The 19,299-nt window shown below is 39.9% G+C and overlaps 1 long non-coding RNA gene across 4 annotated transcripts; it reads left to right on the top strand.

Annotated features, from left to right (window-relative positions):
• Positions 1 to 14,344: 14,344 nt before the first annotated feature.
• On the top strand, positions 14,345 to 19,091 carry LOC116015017. Of its 4 annotated transcripts, XR_004097534.1 has the most exons (8): positions 14,345 to 14,670; positions 14,993 to 15,137; positions 15,423 to 15,585; positions 15,692 to 15,846; positions 16,334 to 16,370; positions 16,458 to 16,865; positions 17,122 to 17,574; positions 17,866 to 19,091. It is a non-coding gene; the product is annotated as an uncharacterized LOC116015017 (long non-coding RNA). The 4 variants fall into 4 exon arrangements; XR_004097532.1 differs by having other exon boundaries at positions 15,423 to 15,846; XR_004097535.1 differs by having other exon boundaries at positions 15,423 to 15,846; positions 16,331 to 16,370.
• The last annotated feature ends 208 nt before the right edge of the window (positions 19,092 to 19,299 follow it).

Genomic DNA, 19,299 nt, shown 5'->3' with positions numbered 1-19,299 from the left:
CGCATGTGGGGGGTTGTCGGTCACAGCCTCTACAATCTTCTCAAAGATGCTCTAAACACGGGTGTTCTCCCAGATGGTGTGAACGACAACCTCTTGGTTCTCATTCCAAAGGTTAATTCGCCGGAGACTATTAAGCAATTCAGGCCTATTAGTCTCTACAATGTAAGTTATAAACTTATTACCAAGACTATTACTAATAGACTAAAAGCAGTGCTTCCCAAACTGGTGGGGCCTTTTTAGAGTTCTTTTGTGCCAGTAAGGCAGATTTCCGACAATATTCTTGTTTATCAAGAAATTATGCACACCATGCACACAAAAAAAGGTAAAACAAGTTACATGGCAATCAAGCTTGATTTGGAAAAAGCGTACGACAGGCTGTCTTGGGACTTTATCGAAATGGTCTTTAGGGATGCTGGTTTAGCGACCAATGGATCCGGTTGATTATGCATTGCATTCGAACTCCCTGCATGTCCATTATTTGGAATGGAGAGCGGTTACAGTCTTTCAGACCGCAGAGAGGAATAAGGCAAGGGGATGCGATATCTCCTGCAATTTTTGTCCTCTGCATGGATAAACTTAGTCAAATGATTTCTCATAAAGTGAGTTCTGGCGATTGGAAAGGTGTTCGAATGGACTCCAACGGTCCCATTATATCCCATCTTTGTTTTGCGGATGATATGGTCCTTTTTACTGAAGCTACGGCCGACCAAGTGGAACATATTCGTCTCTGTCTGGAGCGTTTTTGTGCGGCCTCCGGGCAGAAGATCAGCTATGATAAGTCCCAGGTTTTTTTCTCCAAAAATACGGATCCTCGCGTTGCTGCGGACATCGCGGAGCGTCTTGAAGTTACAAGAACTAATAACTTAGGCAGGTATCTTGGTGTTCCGTCCATTCATGGTCGGGTTACATGCCAAAGCTTCAATGCTCTCCTAGACCGGGTCACTGGGAGGCTCGAGGGATGGAGAACGAAAATGTTGTCAATGGCGGGTAGGGTTACTCTTGCCAAAGCGGTCTTAAATGCTATTCCTACCTATACCATGCAAACGGCAGTCTTACCAAAAGGTGTGTGTATGGCAATAGAGAAGAAAACCATACAGTTTATTTGGGGTAATCAGGGCCCAAACACTACTAGAAAGATTAATCTTGTCAACTGGGATACGGTTACGAGGGATAAGGCTGCAGGGGGTATGGGTATTCGACGGTTGCAAGTTATGAACCGGGCATGCATGGCCAAGCTTGGGTGGCGTCTCATCCAGGAGAAGGATAGTTTGTGGGCCCGAACTTTGCTGACAAAGTATAAGACTTGTAGTGAAAGGTTGGCGGAGTGTCACGTTCCTAGGAATGTGTCACATGCATGGAAAGGCATTATGGAAGCTTTCCCCATTATCGAAGATGGTAGGGTCAGACTGGTTAGGAATGGAAGGAGTACGCGGTTTTGGTTGGATAAGTGGATTGGTCGCAAACCGCTTTATCAGTTCATCAAAGTCCCTTTAAGCTTGCCTGAGCTTTATGCAAATGTCGCTGAGTACTGGGAAGAGGGACGCGGATGGATGTGGGAGCGTGTGCAGGATCTTCTTCCAATGGACGTACTGAAGAAGATGGTCAGTATCATGCTTGCTGATGAGGAACGTGAATCCGACATCTGCGCCTGGGCGCTGGAAGATAATGGCAGATTTTCAGTGCGTTCGGCCTATGCCGCTATTTCGGATTCAGACCAGGATGTCACCCAGTCCAAGTGGAAAAGGATCTGGGATTTTAAAGTCCCCAACAGGATTTGTATTTTTATTTGGTTGCTTTTGCATGGGAAAATCTTAACTAATGTTGAACGTCGTAGACGTCATCTCACAACTAACGATTGGTGTGTTTGCTATGCAGGGGTTCAGGAGGATTGCGATCATTTATTTCGTTCCTGTAGCGAGTCCAAAGGCATCTGGGATGCAGCTTGTAGCAGCCGGGTCCGCTCCAAACTCCATACCTTGGATTGGAACGATTGGTTGCTGACTAATCTAGAAGGGGACCAGAGATCGGGCTTCGGTGTCAATTGGCCTGCTAGGTTCGCTATAAGGCTTTGGTAGATTTGGAAGTGGCGAAATGACAACGTCTTTAACGGTCGCATCATCACTATTGACTAGAAGATTCAATGGATTCGGTGGTAGGAGGTGGAGATAATCAACGCGTTTGCAGCGACGGGTAGCCCTGGTGGTTTTGCGCAAAGTTCAGTGGAAACTATCATCGCTTGGAAGAAGCCGGATTCGGATTGGATGAAAATTAACGTGGACGGGAGCGTCTCCACGGTAGATGGTAGCGCGAGCTGTGGCGGGGTCCTACGTGATACTACGGGAACATGGAAAGGCGGCTTCATGAATAATATTGGCTGCTGCTCCATTGGAGAGGCAGAGGCCTGGGGTGTGTTCCAAGGGCTTTGTCTGGCTGCTTGCATGAGGGTTCATAATCTCATTGTCGAGTGTGATTCCTTGACTACGATTGAGCAGCTGCAAGGAAAGAGGACTTGCTTGGGTATTTCCAATAACATTTTGCGACGCTGTATTGAGATGAGAAAAACTTTCACGACGGTGGAGTTCTGTCACGTTTACAGAGAGCAAAATAGAGTCGCCGATGCTTTAGCACGTCAAGCGCTCACCAAACAGAGAACTCTTTTGGAGATGGTGGAAGCTCCCTCGGAGTTGAGAGATATTTTGCAGGAAGATCAGTGTGGTGCTAGTTTCCTTAGGAGAATCCCCGTCAGTAGGGCGGGTGACATCTCGTAATTTTCGCGTTTTCTTCTGGGTATCCCCCTCTTCTCTTTATCAAAAAAAAAAAAATCAAATGAGTGAGACATGCACAAATAACAGATTACTAATGCACTCAAAAAATCAAAATGTTAATCACACCCTTTGTTTGAATGCAGAACCACAATTAACATTCTATCACATGTAAATCAAATCAATCAATTAAACAATGTTCATGATCATGGATTTTTAATTAAAACAAAATAAAGATTAAACTTACTTGAGTCACCGCATTGGGTTACCCATAACATTTTCTAACATACATCTTTTAACCCTTATATTTTAACATAATAAGAGGGAGGAAATTTCAGAAGTAATTACGCCTTTATACATCACTAATCATCATCGTGAGTACTTTATGGAATTACAGTCTTTATCATATGAATCAATATTAGAAGAAATTATTTATAACAATCTCCCACTTGATTCATATAAGCGTAACACCTTTATTATATGAATCAACGTTAGGAATAAATTATTTCTAACAATCTCTCACTTGATTCATATAAGCATGACTTTACATTTTTCAATCCTTAATTTGAGCTCACTTAATATGAAAATGTAGAAGTCACAACCTCATCAAACTTTACTAACTGAATCATGGCGGTTACAGGCCTGACATATCGTCCACTCCCTTCTATGCATCATAGTTAATAAGAATTCAGACAATAATAATAAGAGTTCTACTACATGTACTTCATATTTCTACTCCTTCACTTTTACAGTTTTACTCCCTAATGTGGCAATTAATGATTAGTTATCTTCATCATGTGGGTTCCAATGAAAATATCAACATCAACATTTTGTGAGAGGGAGTAAAAGTAATACTTTCCTAATAATAAGGTAGAATCCGAAAGAACCTTATTCCTTATGTCTTAAATAAGACCAATGTTATCATTACTAAATTATGCATAAATTAAGTGATCAACATGCCAAAGATCTTGTGGTCAAGCGGCATGAAGTGACCTCTCCTAAATGGGAGGTTATGGGTTCAAACCTCAGTGCACTTATAAAAGAGGGGCAGTGGCGGGATTCAATCAATTCCCAACTTTCAAGAAGATTAGCTAGGTTTTCTCTTAAGGAGGAGAGGCAAGATCCACGATTGTTTAGTGGAATACTTCAAGTTGATTTCAATATTTGGTAACAATTTACTCTTCATTGCAATTTCTAGTTTCAATTCTCCTTTTGCAAATTCGTTTACCTTGCTTTGTGTATTTCAATTTTGCTATAAGTAATGGCTAATTTCCTCTAGAAGTTGGACTCCATTAACTAGTGACTATGCATGATTGAACTTGAAATTGACAAATAGAGGAATTGCTTGCAAATTGTGTTTCAATGCTTATGTGTGGATGATGTTGATGAAGAGATCCTTGCTTACTGACCGGTAAATAAGTAAGGAGGTTGAGAGAGTGGTTGTAGCGAGAAATCGTGCCTTCATGTAGTCTTGCCCATCCACATTCCTGCCCTAAGTTCGAAAGGACTAGGCTCGGAAGAAGTAGTAGACAACATGTTCGATGACGTAGTTTGGTGTTTGTGCCTTGAACTTCTTTAAGTTAGACATTGTTTGCACCCTATTCCATCTACCTTAGCCCAAGTCATGCATAAGACCTAGCGATTGTATCCAACTCCATCCTTTTAATTGCTTTGTACATACCTTTATTTACTTTCATTCTTTCTTGATTTCAAATGCTTTCATTTACCTCCTTGCACCTAGCTATCTCTTGTTGAATTGTCCCTCAGAAAGTATTGTATTCGATTGACTCCAATTTGTCATCCTTAGAGAACGACACTTGGAGATTCCATCTCCGTTTACACTTTTCATCTCACACTAAACTTCAAATAATCAGCCCTCGGCACATACTCCAACATATACGCCTCCAATTCTCTCAAGAGTCCCTTAGTAACTTCCTTATACTGATGGAACCTTTCATTTTTAGCTTCACATATCCCCGTGACCTGTCTTACCACCAGCCGAGAATCAGTCTTGATGCGGACTCTGCAGACTTGCAACGCTTTGGCCAAGCGAAGTCCCCCTAGCACAGCCTCATACTCAGCTTCATTATTTGAGGCCTTGAACCCATATTCCTGGGCGTAATATAATCGAAAACCTTCAAGCGTTGTCAACATGACCATGCATGATTGAACACCACAATGCTGTTGACTTATCACACATTCTGCATGTATTTCCCACCAATCCCCTTCTTCAAGAGTACTTGGGGTCTTTCGGCACTTTAAGCTGTGTATTCTACAATGAAGTTTCCTATCCTTTGATATACGGGCAAGGGTGATATTCAATTCCGTATTGCGTAAGCTCCACGACCCACTTGACCAATCGGTCGGAGGTATTCGGGTTTCACAACACAGCCGACAAGGGTTGATCAGTTAGAACCTTAATGGGGTGAACCTGGAAATAGGGAACAAATTTTCGAGCCGTAATCAGTAGAGTATACACAACCTTTTCCAAGGGTGTGTAGCGAACCTCAGAAGCTTTCAGCGCGCGGCTTACATAATAAACTGAGTGCTGGATTCGGTTGTCTTCCCTTATCAACACAGAGCTGACTGCCTTTTGCGAGGCGGCCAAGTATAGGTAAAGGCCTTCTCCATCCTTTGGTGTTGAAAGTAGGGGTGGGGTGAGAAAATATTTCTTCAACTCCTCAAACGCATGCGGGCACTCTTCGATCCATTAGAACCCCTCCCTTTTTTTCACGGCCTCAAAGAAGGGCAATGCTCTATCTACGGATTTAGATAAGAACCAACTGAGTGTGGCAAGTCGTCCTGTTAATCACTGTAATTATTTCAATGTTTCGGGTGGCTGCATGTCTACGATGGCTTTCACCTTTTCAGGGTTCGACTCAATCCCTTTTCACGTCACCATATACCTTAGGAATTTTCCTCCTTGCACAACGAAAGCGCAGTTTTTAGGATTCAACCTTAAATTATACCTTTTCCATTACTCGGAACGTCGTCGACAGGTCTGCTGCATGATCTTCGTCTTCTTTACTTCTAACAAGCATATAATCGACATAAGTCGCCATTGATTTTCCCAATAGGTCTCAAAATAACCGAGCGACTATCCGAGTATAAGTGGCCCCCGCATTCTTCAAGCCAAAGGTCATGACTCGATAGCAATATACCTCGTTTGAAGTAATGAACACAATTTTCTCTTCGTTCGAGTGATGCATGAATATCTGGTGGTAACCCCGAAAGGCATCCATAAAACTCAACAAAGCACAATCGCCAGTCTCGTCCATGAGTTGATCAATTCGTGGCAGTGGGAATGGATCCTTTGGATAGGCCTTATTCAGGTTTGTAGAATCTACACACATAAGCCAAGCGGGCGGTTTTGGGACTAGGACTACGTTAGCCAACTACATGGGATATTTTACCTCACGTATATGCCCAGCTGCCAACAATGTTTCCACCTCAGTCTTAACGAATTCCCTTCGATCAGTAGAGATATCCTCTTCTTCTGTACTACCGGCTTGTGGTCCGGATCAACTGCCAACCTATGCGAAATAATGGCTTGGTCTACTCCTGGCATATCTTCGGGTCCCCATGCAAAGACTACTCGATGTTTCTACAAGACTTTCACTATTTCTCGCCTGACTTCTTCGGCTAGGCCAATGATAACTGCTAAAGATAAATCCTTTTATGGGTCATTAAGGGGTTGTATTGTGCTTAATTGTGATCCTTTGTGGTTGATTAATGTTGGAAATGCTTAGAAATGTGCTAATGTGTTGCAAAACCCTCAAAAGAGGCACATTTGAGTGTCTATGCAGGTTTGGAGCTTAAAGGATGACATATGGACTTAAAACGGAGCATCCCGGGCGAAGTGTAGTGGAGATACCCATCCACGAAGCTGCCCACGAACGTGGACAAGTCGTTGACAGAAATAAGAAAGTCTCACAACCCAATCCACGCTCGTGGAGGGGAATTCGTCGCGAAAGTTGCGGACGTACGAGGGTGTGTACAAGAGTACGTCAGCTCGTACTCCGCTCGGAGATTCAAGTTTGGTAATCCTCCTCTACTTCATTTACATTCCATTATTTTCATATGACAGGATAATTGGGCATGCAGCACCCGACCCGAATCATCAGCACTGACCCGAAGGCAACAAGCGGTCACCCGTTACGCAAAGATGACACATTGAAGAGGAAATTGAAGATGAGTTACTCCTTATCATCATTAGCAGCACTTAGTATAGCATTACACATCCGTTACTTACTGGCAAAGAGTCGTTGGCACTTGAGGATATAAAAGAGGAGCCTCGTTAGAGAATGGGGGGACACTTCGTTGATGATACACGACACTAACATACTGTACTCACTCACTCTCACTAATACACAGATCTACGTTGCGGTACCAAAACCGTTGTTGCTCACTTGTCTACTGTATTGACTACTCATTGTACTATCATACTTCAATAATACTCAAATATAGACCGGTAACATATTTACTGTCATTGGTGCTTTCATTGAGAGCTGAGATCAGATCTCAGGCAAACTTCACACATCACAAACACCTAGCTCATCTCATTGCTATCAATGGCGCGATCTGGATCCAACAGCTCTCATAGTTCTCATCAAGTGAACAATGGTCACGCCTCGGGTGATCTTCGTGAGCAGCTCAACAGTAATCGTGTGGGAGATCGCCGCGAGGGTGATCTTCGTAGCCAACTCAACAACAACCACGATGGGGGCCGCGCTCCCTTCCTAGTGAATGCTGCTCCTATCCAAGCCACGGACTTCCAAGCGGCGGCGCAGGTCATTCAACAAGCGGCAGCGACGATGGCCCAACTAGTAGCAGGGATGCAAGGCCAGGCTCCACCACCGCCACCGCCTCCTCCAGAGGTGGAGGTGCAATCTCAAGCTCAACTGCCCCAGGCATCCGCGCAGAACAGAGGACCAAGCGTCTATATCATGGTGTAACTCGTCAGTCGACCATTTCTATGCCTGCCATGGGACTGTGGGGTGAAAGGGTTGCTATCCAGCCAAGGTTGTGGGCACAATCGAAGACCAAAAGGACCAAGGGTCCACACCAAGGTGAGTAGTCGCACCAAATGGAAAGGATGGGTGAGTATCGGGGGCCAACTTCGTGTCAGTCCACGGCACTCAAGCAAACCCCAAACATGCAGAAGGAAGTGGTGGAAAAACTTCAAAACATATAGAAGAGCTAGAGAGAAGGGTAGAAGCAAGAGAACATTCACCAGAACCTGAGGTGAGGATGACCGCTCCATTTGTTCCCAGTATAATGGATGCGCCCCTCCCAAGAGATTTTAGGTTGCCCACTATCAAGGCCTACACCGGGATTTCTGACCCGTGTGTCCACATGACAAGGTACAAGGCAGCCATGGTAATGACCAGGGCAGGCGACGCCATAATGTGCAAAGCGTTTTTGACCACTTTGGATGGAACCGCCCAAGATTGGTTCAACACGATTCCGGATGGTTTGATCCAGAACTTTGCGGAGTTGTCCAAACATTTCTTGACTTATTTCTCCGGGCATATACAACACAAGAAACCATTTTCACATCTCTACGGAGTAAAACAGGACATGGGCGAAAGCTTAAGAAATTTCTTAAGCAAATAGAAGACGGAAGTCAACAATGTGTCCGACTTCTATTCTAAGGCGGCAATCCTCATGTTCATCCGGGCATTAAGGTTAGGAAATTTTCATAGACAGCTGAACACTCACCATCCACGCTCTTATGAGGAGCTAATGAGGATAGCAAACCGCTATGCCGAGGCCGAGGAGGCTGATAGAAAGAAGAAAGATGAGGAAGAGGGCAAGACGAATGGGCGACCTGACAAAGTTGGTCTGACCAACCACGCACCACGCCCAAACCAGTTATCCGCAACGAAGGAAAGTTCAAGAAAGACCTCGTCTCGTCCCACCGCGACACTTAACATCGCTTACTCACCCAGTTAGCGTGATTCTAAGTCACGCTGAGGAAATGGGAATGGTGCATTTTCCCAGTGTATGGCAGTTTCTACGTGTAAATCATCAGCACTAACCCGAAGGCAACAAACGGTCACCCGTTACATAAAGATGATACATTGAAGAGGAATGATCAGCACAATGAAGAGGGGTTACTCCTTATCATCATTTGCAGCACTTAGTACAACATAAGGCACCCGTTACTTACTGGCAAAGAGTCGTTGGCACTTGAGGATATAAAAGAAGAGCCTCGTTAGAGAATGGGGGGGACACTTCATTGATGATACACGACACTAGCATACTGTACTCACTCACTCTCACTAATACACAGATCCACGTTGTGGTACCAAAACCGTTGTTGCTCACTTGTCTACTATACTGACTACTCATTGTACTATCATACTTCAATAATACTCAAATATAGTCCGGTAACATATTTACCGTCACCATATGTACTAGATTTGATTCCTTGCAATTGCTATTCAATTTCATCATGAATTGTAGTTAAAATCCCTAAGAGTTGGATTTTATGATATAGAGATTATGCATGCTTGACTTTCCATTGTTTAAGAGATGAGATCCTTGTGAATTGTGTCTTGAATGCTTTTGTTGTGAATGATGTATATGAATTAATCATTTCTTCAAATCATTTTCCAGTGATGAGTGAGGAGTTTAAGAGAGTGGAAGTGACAAGAGATTGTGCTTTCATGTAGTCTTGCTCTCATTTGCATTCCCTTACTTTAAGATCCGAAAGGCCTAAGTAAGGAATGATTTGCATTCCATCAAGTCCACCATAGCCTAATGCATGCATAGGATCTAGTGAATGAATCCCACTCCCCGTTTTACTTGCTTTCTTTATTGCTTTCATGCTTTCTATACATTTTCTCTCTTGATTCCAAATTCTTACACAAGTTCTCCTTACCACCTAGTTATCTATTGTTGAAACTCTCCCTTTGAAAGCATTGCACTTGATTGACTCCAATTTGTCATCCTTTGAGAACGACATCCAGGAGAATCTTCATTCTCCACCCATACTTTCCATCCACTACTAAACTACACGTTATCAAAATGGCGCTGTTGTTGGGGATAACAAACGGTGATTAGTTGAGTGTTTCACTTTCCTTTCATAGGTAGCATCTTACATGAGATCTAATGTGTTTTTACTTTTGTTGCAATTTCTTTTTAAATTTTGGTTACTTGATATTAGAAGTGAGCACCTATACATTGCATATCTTGTCGCTTACTTGCAAATACTTTTAGTTGCAAAACACTTGTTTAGTGAAGCTTTGTGCAGGAAATTTTTGTGAAATGTACTAAAGAAGCTAGCTCACCAATGTATGAGAATGAAACTCCTTATGGGTATCGTCCACCCCATAGAGGAGAATCTTGGACATATCTTCCACCTCACACATATAAACAACACCCCCATTACCCTCCCTTTACATATTACCCTTCCCTCCCACCCAACTATCCATCTCCACCACCATACCACACTCATGAATAATACTCATATTCCACTCCTTCCATGGATGACAATTATCCACCCACATATGAGTACTCACCCCCACCTTATCAACTTGAAAGAGTACATGCTACATACTCTTATGAGCCCCATATGAGTACCCAAATGAACCCCACCATACACAAATGAACAATACAATCACTCACACTTTGAGGAACCATACTGATGTTGTGTGTATAGTGGGAGTGAAGGTGAAGTGGTAAAACGAAGAGTCAAGACTCCCCGAGTGTCGTGTCTCTCAAGGATGTTGAATGGGAACCGAATTTATGTTGGCATTTAAGAGGTTGATAGGTAAGAGTTACAAGAATCAAAGGGAGAAGGTTGGTTCATGGTTGGTTGGGTAAAGGTTTTAAAGGTAAAATAAGATAGAAAATACAAAAGGTAAAAGGAAGGGGTGCATGCCAAAGTTAAGCCAAAGGATTGATTATCGTAGGTAGCTTGGGATTGGGTTTCGGGATTGATCTAGGGAGTCACGGTATTGGTACCGAGTGGCGTCACACTCAGACTCTCAATCCTCATTCGGTTGAGGCATTTTATCGAACACCTTGCCTACCACTCCTCTCGGATCTCATCCTTTCGGATTAAGAGCAGAGATATAGATGAGTTAGGCTCGTGAGAGGCCGCTATCGCGCACTCTCTCACTTCCACTCGGTTCACTAGCTATCCCGGCCGGAAATAGAAGCAAAGATTGAACAACATCATCCATACATTCATCAATCATACTCCCACAATACCAAGATCATAATATCAAATTATAAACATCAATCCATAGATCAACAAGGGCACACACACCCAACTACTCTACTCTACCATAATAAACATAAATAGAAGCAATATAAACAATGCAGGAATATAAAAGAGTAAACTTTATATTAATAGAAGAGAAATTATACCTAAAGAGTTCTTGGATCTACATCTTCATCTTCAAATCCTAAATCTATTCTAAGGAGGAATGTTTTCTTCCCCAAAGGGGATGAATTTGGAAAGGGAAATCAGATCTAAAGCTATTGGGGGCTGCTGAAAACTGATCTAAAAGATCTATAAAGGGCATATATATAGCTCCCAAAATCTCGCCCTAATAATTTCCGCGCTGTGTCACGTCCACGCGGCTCACACGCGTGTGAGTGTGCGTGGGAGCGAACCAGTAAGCAACCACACCGCTCACACGCGTGTGAGCGTGCGTGGTGAAGTTTGCTTCTTCTGTCTTCTTCTATGTTTTAGCTCTCGTCGATACGGTTCCATAGCCACCTGTCTCGCCTCATTTGGACATTCCTAGCTCCGGTTACGTCCGTTTTACTGAAGTGTCGCCGGAATGCCCTACGAAGTGCAAGAATTGTGCAAATTATATAAAAACACACAAGATTAGTCCCTAGACCTATATGCAATGAAATTACCCTATCTTAGCATGTTTCTAGGCCTAATGGACATCTATTATAGCATATTTTACACCTAAATGACCCTTAAAATATGGCTACTTTTGGCACTTATCACATACCGTGAAAACCCCCCACCACACTACTATGATGAGATTGACCGCTCGGTTCAACAATTGCGTCCAAAAGGACTGCCAACTGAATGGTGATGCCCATCCAAAATATGCTTTGGCAAGAAGTAACTGGTTGGGAGAAGGCTTGGTTTTTAGAAGCGGAAAACTGGTCGGAGAATATTTTTGAGATACTTTCCTGAGACATTATATTGACTTCAATTCGCAAAATCTCAAGTAAGTTCGGACCGGATGATGGATGGTATATTGGGCTGACCAGATAGACCGATCAACCAAAAGGGCCAGGCCGCATGGACCGGCCCAAGAAGGAATGAACAACTTAGATCTATTCATAGTTTAATAGGATTAGGCTCATTATTCACAATGTAATAAGGCAAATTATTGCATGGACCATGGTCCACACAGTTGTGTGGACCAAAAATAAAAAGTATATTATTTTTGCTACATTATTTTTGTACTATAGGTATATTACTACATTATTTGATAGTATACATCAAATAATGTACCTTCAGTACAAAAATAATGTACCTTAAAATAATATACCTACGGTACAAAAATAATGTACCTTCAATACAAAAATAATGTACTTTTTAGTTTTGGTCCATGCAATAATGATTGATGTAATAAAGAGTGGGCTCGTAATTCCTAATATAGTAGGATTTGTGCTTATTATTTCCATTGTAACAATGACTCTCAATATGAGACAGTCTAGGATTTTTATTTTTATAGGACTTCTAGCCCAAAATATGTATAAATATACCCCTCATACATGGGGAAGAGATAAGCAATTCTCAGTAATACAAAATATTTATTTTCTCTCATTTCTCTTCATATTTTCTATATTCCTTTATTCTAGTTATTTTAAGGGTTGGTCAGCCTTGACTGCCCGAAAGTCATAAAACCAACAGTGAATATTCTGTATATGGAATGTGAAAATATACTTTATTTTCCAATTATGAATGTTGCTCTGTGCAACCTCGCCTTTGATAGAAATTACATCATAATTGCACTTGAAGTAGAAGTCATTGGTTTTACATAAGGAAAGCTGTTTGTTTGTTGCCTTTGATTCTGTTGTTGATTCCAATCTTCAGTTTCTTTTTCCTATGTAGTTAACGTCAGATTGGCAGGAGAGAGAAAAATAGGTGTGTTGTGAAAGAGAAATACCTTTGTTTTGGAGCAAGTAAGAAGGATAAAAAATCCTATCATTTTAAGGAAAGCAACTACAATTTGAATGCCACATTTCAGTGATGTTAGTTTTATGTTTCAATATATGTGGCTGGACTAAATTGTTTTTGGAAATTTCCTCAATGAGCTAGTGATTTATTGTTCCGTTTTCAAGGATACAATTACATGTAAGAACTTCAGTATTGATGCCCATTGAGGATATATACTATACTAGTCTATTACCAGTTTTCTCTTTGATATGGTTTTTGGCTTGAGGGGAATGTATTGGATGAAACCATGCTCGCAAAATCATCTTTATCCCATTTTCTTTAATTTGTTACTAGAAATTATGAAATTAAGGGTGACTTCTTGAGTGCCTCTATTCTTTATGCTCTTGATTTGTGAGTTCTAGGGTCAGGGACGTGGAAATCTAATTAACTTGAATTGCAGTTATAGAATACTTTTTTTTTTTTTGAGGAAAAGTTATAGAATACTTGATCACTTAATTTTTTTTTTATTCTTGACTTTCATTTTTAACTGTAATATGATTTCAGCCAAGAATTTTACATCTAAGCCATTTTTTCCTTGCAATGCCTTGTCATTTCCCAGATGAATAACGAAGCATTTGCCATCTGTTGGTATCTATGTTAATTAGTATGTGTTTTTCATTTCTTATACTCATCATATCTCGATCAGACTAGCTTACTTTTGGAACGGATACATAAACAGCACTTATATCCACTCCAAAAGCTAAACCTACTCAATTTCTTTGACAAAGTTCAGAACCATACCTGAGGAACGTACTCTAGTGAATGTTCTATGGCTGCCATGCTCATTTCAATTTTCATCTCAGTATGTTGTGAATTTTTCCCTACAACCTCACACTTGTGTTGAGATGATTTGAAAGTGTTAATACATCATATTCTTATTTGTTTCCAGACAATTTCATGAAGTTTTCTGCAACCTGGTGCCAAATTCTTATGTCAATTCAATAAGTCTGTGATACGCACCCAAAAGAATGGATAGTTTACTGACATAGAAAAAGGGAAGATGGAAATCAGGCAAATCAGAATAAACAATTGAAGGCTTAACTCAAGGGATTTTACAAGAATAAATCAGTCGCACAATCATTTCCTTTCTATAATTATTTATTTCCTGCGGGCACTCACTAGTACAAAATTGATCATATAAGCATCACTTTACACTACACCTGTTTAAACAGGTGTAGTGTATTCTCAAAAATAAATTAAAAAATAACTTTACGCTGCACCCGCATAGACCAGGTGCCGCGTAAAGTGAAATAATATTTTATTATTTCACTTTACGCGGCACTTGATATCTGCGGGTGCATTAATTTACTTTACGCGGCACCCGTTACTATAGGTGGCGCTTAAAGTCGACCAAAAAACAGGCCAACACGAACAAATCTGCACGCGCAAAATTAAACCAAAGTTTTCTAAACGTATATTTCATTGCCACCACTCGCCTTCAGCTCCTGTTCGCGTGCAACCGACTTCAGATCTGGAACCAAACGAACGAACAGATATCGCCGCCGCTCACCTTCAGCTCCGTTGACGTCGCCACCGTCCTCCATTGCAACAGTCACCGTCGTCCTCCATTGCCTTCAGATCTGGACAGCTCCGTTCCGCCACTGCCGCGCCGCCGCTGTCCTCCATTGCCGCTTGTCCTCCGCCGCCGCTCGCCCTCCGTTGCCGACGCTCCTTGCCGCCCGCAGACGCCGACGCTCTTCGCCGGTAAGTTTTGTTTTTTATTTTATTTCATTTTATTTTATTTTGTACTTCATTTATTTGTTATTTATTTATTTATTTCGAATATTTGTTTATTTAGTTGATTTATTTCTTTTTATTTGTGATTTATTTGTGAATATTAATGTTTGTGAAGGCAGAACACTTTGTTTACATAAAGGTTTGTAATATGCTTTTTCTTTAAAGAATCTTTGTCAATTGAAGAGATTATAAATCATCTTCATATTGCAATCTTCTTTGCTCTTGTGGTTATCAAGACTTCTAAGCAACTCTTGAATATTTTCTGAACTTGATGGAATATGTTTTGCAGAATCAATTTTTCATTTCAAGTCTTTCTGGAGATGACATTATACAGAATCGTGTTGGATGCATTGTATAAGCGAATCATGAGAGCTTATAATGAGAACAATTGTTTCAGGGTTATTATTATCATACCTCTCCTTCCTGGATTTCAGGTATGGATACACTTGCTGGATGTATTCATAATTCATGTATCTGGAATATATTAACGACAGAGAAATATTACTGAACTATGCATTCCAATATAACGTGAATGTATCTGGAATGCATGAAAATTACAATAGCTCACTGGCATTTATTCTAAACTATGGGACATGTGATAGTGAAACTAGGAATCTTATAATCTACTCCTAAGGTATAAGGAAACCCAAATTCCTAATAAGTTGAGTTTAGGAAACATTCTAATACATATTTTACTCTAATGTATTAAGTTTTGACAGGGTGGATTAGATGATAGTGATGCTGCATCTGTCAGAGCTATCATGCATTGGCAATATCGGACAATATGCAGAGAACATAGTTCAATATTGTAGAATCTTCACGATCGGATTGGCTCTAGAGTGAATGATTATATATCATTCTATGGTCTCACTGCTCATATATGTTAGCGGCATCTATTTTCTGAATTCAACTTCTCCTCTCTCATGTTTCTCAGTTTTCATAGCTATTGTTCATTCACGGTGGATTCATGTGTTTGCCAATTTTCTAGATTTATGTGCACAACAAGATCATGATAATTGATGACTGTACAACCTTGATTGGATCGGCAAATATAAATGACCGGAGCTTCCTTGGATCAAGAGACTCTGATGGAATCTTTTTTTTGTTCTCCAGCTTTCCAAATCATCACTTCTCTCAGAATTGGTAAGCTATTTATTTCGTATTTGACATTCATTTTAGCTATTATTGTCATGGTATACTTTTTAATCAACTTATACTCTGTAGACTGTAGGAAAGACACCCATGCAGATTACAATCATTACATTCTGTTTAGCATGCTTCTCTCATTTAGAACTCTCAATTCAAGGAGTTCTTGCCTCAAGGAAAATGGATACATGGAAAAGCTATGAGAATTGTTGGGATTTCTGTTCTTTATTTTTTAGTGGGAAATGTGTTACAAATCCATTCTTCTCTTTGAGAATTACTGGGATTTTGATTCCTACTTATCGCTTCAAAGCCTTTTTAAATACTACATTCTTGTTTAATATCACTGGGAATTCGAAGTTTTATTTATTTCATGGGGATTATATGAACATAACTCATTAATATGCCTATGCTGATAACTAGTCTACTCTGTCCTCCTTCAAAGGGATTTATCTCTGTTTTTTTTTTCGTGTCTCAATTTAAGCAGGTGCAGTCTTTCTTGTATGCTTAATCATCACATGCAGGTTATTTTATCTTATCGTGGTTCTCTACATTCCCTCACTATTCTTAAAATTATCTTTTACTAGACTGTTTCTTTATCTAATTTACAGTTTTTGGACTTCGGCAATAATCTTACTTGTGTTGGCAATGATTGTTCTGGATATAATGGATTAATGGTACATTCTCTTGACAATTTATAGGAGAGTGCTTCTTTACTTTGACTTTTTCCCTAGATCCAATCCATTTATGAGTTAGTTTTATATATGCGTGCATGCTGTCTTTAATTTAATGAAGCTAGCTAAGGGACAGAATTGAAGATGAACATACACAGGCACTTAGCTTCATTCTGTCATTTTAATTTCTGGTAATCTATGTTGTTTTTATGTCTATGTTGGTAATCTTGCACATGGTTCAGTTTGTTTGTCAATGATCAATCATAGTATGCAATTGCAACTGTGCGAGCAACAGACAAGAAAAGCCCTAGAGAAGCTGTTGAATTTGTTTTACAACTTTTAAAGGTAGCTTTTATGCCTTTATGGTTGCCCAATTTTGTCCATATTTTATGTACTTACCTTTTACTCTTGGTGTTATGCCTATACTTGTTTTTACCTTTTATTCATTAAATAATTGAGTGAAGAATCATCTTTAAGAGGTAGTATGCCTATATTTCGTTTATTGTTCAATTCATTAAAGTTTTCCTGTAGTTTGCATTTTCACAGCAAGGGTTGAAATTATAAAATTCACATTTGTTTATTTATTTATTTTTTATTACAGGTCAGGTAAAGCTTAATTGGTGTGCATGCAATGAGGTTATGTCAGATAAGAAATGAATCTAGCTATGACCATGAATTGAATAGTTACACCCTTGTTGCTTTGTTGTTGCTGTTCAAATCTGGCTATCCATGGGGCTTTGCTGTTCAAATTTTTCGTGGAGTGTTGTCTCCCTGTGAAATAGAAATGCCATCAAGGACCTTCTTAAATTGGTACAAGAGAGCAGATTATACAGCCTATGCTTTTAACACGAGGCCTGTAATGAGGAACCCATGCCAAAAGCCTTTTGTCTTTTATTTGTCAAGTGCAAAAATGGATCCTTTGGGTAATCAAACGGTCAGCAAGTATACTCGTCATTGAGTTCCTCATCCCGCGTGCAAATGGAAAATGGCACAACCTTCTGACATTGAGAGAATAGAGGTTTATAAGAAGCCAGATCCACATTTATGGGATAGAGTAAGCCCCTTATTCTTTTTATTTTCTATCTCTGCCCTTTTTTCATCTTTCTCTTATGCTCCAAGTGAATCTTGCCATCTTAGAAGATTAATTTACTATGATAATACTAAAGGATTGCTCTGATTTGAATGTTTTTTCTTAAAAGAGTAAACATGGTTGCTTGTTCTAGAAATGATATTATGAACTCATCTTGCTCCCTATAAGAAAACATATTTAGACAGCATTAATAGCTCACCATTCACTAGTGTGGCAATGCTCTAATGTTTCATCTTTTAAATTGCATTTTAACAGTCTCCGAGGAGGAACTGCTGCAGAGTCTTAAATTCCGAGGGGAAAAACATGGTGGTGGATGTGGGTGTATGTAGGGAAGGTGAGGCCAGTGAAATATGATAATCCGAAATTTTGAGCGCCATTAGTTTTCAAAGGTCAAGAGTGCTAAAGTGGATTCGTCTCTACTTCCATTTGGTTTTAAATTCAAAGTATTTTGCTTTATTAATTATAGTAGAATATATATATATATATATATATATATTATTTTTTAGATTAAAAAATACTTTACGCTACACCCGCTCGAGCAGGTGTAGCGGAAAGTCATTTTTAAAAAATACTTTACGCTACACCTCTACAGGTGTAGCGGAAAGCCAAGGACTTTTAGAGTCACTTCCATCCTCTACACCTGCAGAGGTGTAGCGGAAAGACATTTACAGGTGTAGCGTATGTGTTTTTTTGTACTAGTGACTATAAATAAGACATCAAATCTTTTATCATTAGTTTTTAAGCTCTAAGTATCTGGGCAAGAGCCTAAAACTCTTGTTAGGGAAAGTCTTGTGACTTCCTGTTTCTCCTTTCCAATTTCCAGTCAATAAAACATACCTCCTTGTTCTTTTCTCTATCAGTTTGTTTTTTTCATAACTATGGTAGATTGCCAGATCCTGAGCATAGTTTCTAAGTTACCTGTAAACTAACTACCTACAACTTGGCCAGAAATAAGGTAAGGTAGAAAACTTGCAGTTAGATTTATTAGTGTATAGTAGTTAAAGCCTGTGAAGGGTATTTTTCTTACAATTGAAAAAGTAACTTGTCTCGTTCACTTTGGGAGCTAGATGAGATGTGTTTCTTAGGCATGAAATTTAAACATATATATATATATCTGTCTCTTTTGCGGTAAGTTATGGAACTATCATGCAACTAAAACACTTGTGTTTGCACTATTGTAACATCTGAGCTTGCAATTACACTTACTTAGGCTTTCCATGCCCATGAAGGCAATTCAAGCAGCTAATGAGGAGTTGAAAAAATATAATTTTGCAGTTATACAGAAGTGAGAATATAATATTTTAATTTTTATGAGATGAAGGAAGGGTATGTGGCATTTATCTGCCTAGTATGTATGTGTTCCATCATTCCTGTATGCACAATAGTTAGAAAGGATGCACTGGATGGGTCATTTCATTTGTAAGAAATATTATGATAGAGACTACAAAAAGTTGGTTGTTTAGCAGTACTTGTTGTTCTAATGCTTATCTTATTGTGTTGGGGTGGGGAAAAAGTAACAAGTTGGTGATAGCAACTGTGGGGGTGATACTACTGTTAGCATTTTAATTGGTTGTATATTCTTCTTCTTCAGTATTTTTTTAATTAGTGGTGGCCTATCCGCTATCATATCATATCAGCTACTGGAATATAATGAAGGAATTATTCATCAATTATATTGTGGGTATCCAT

Source organism: Ipomoea triloba, chromosome 4 (genome assembly GCF_003576645.1).
Source record: "Ipomoea triloba cultivar NCNSP0323 chromosome 4, ASM357664v1".
Taxonomy (NCBI): domain Eukaryota; kingdom Viridiplantae; phylum Streptophyta; class Magnoliopsida; order Solanales; family Convolvulaceae; genus Ipomoea; species Ipomoea triloba.
This window is presented reverse-complemented; position numbering and strand designations above follow the sequence as displayed.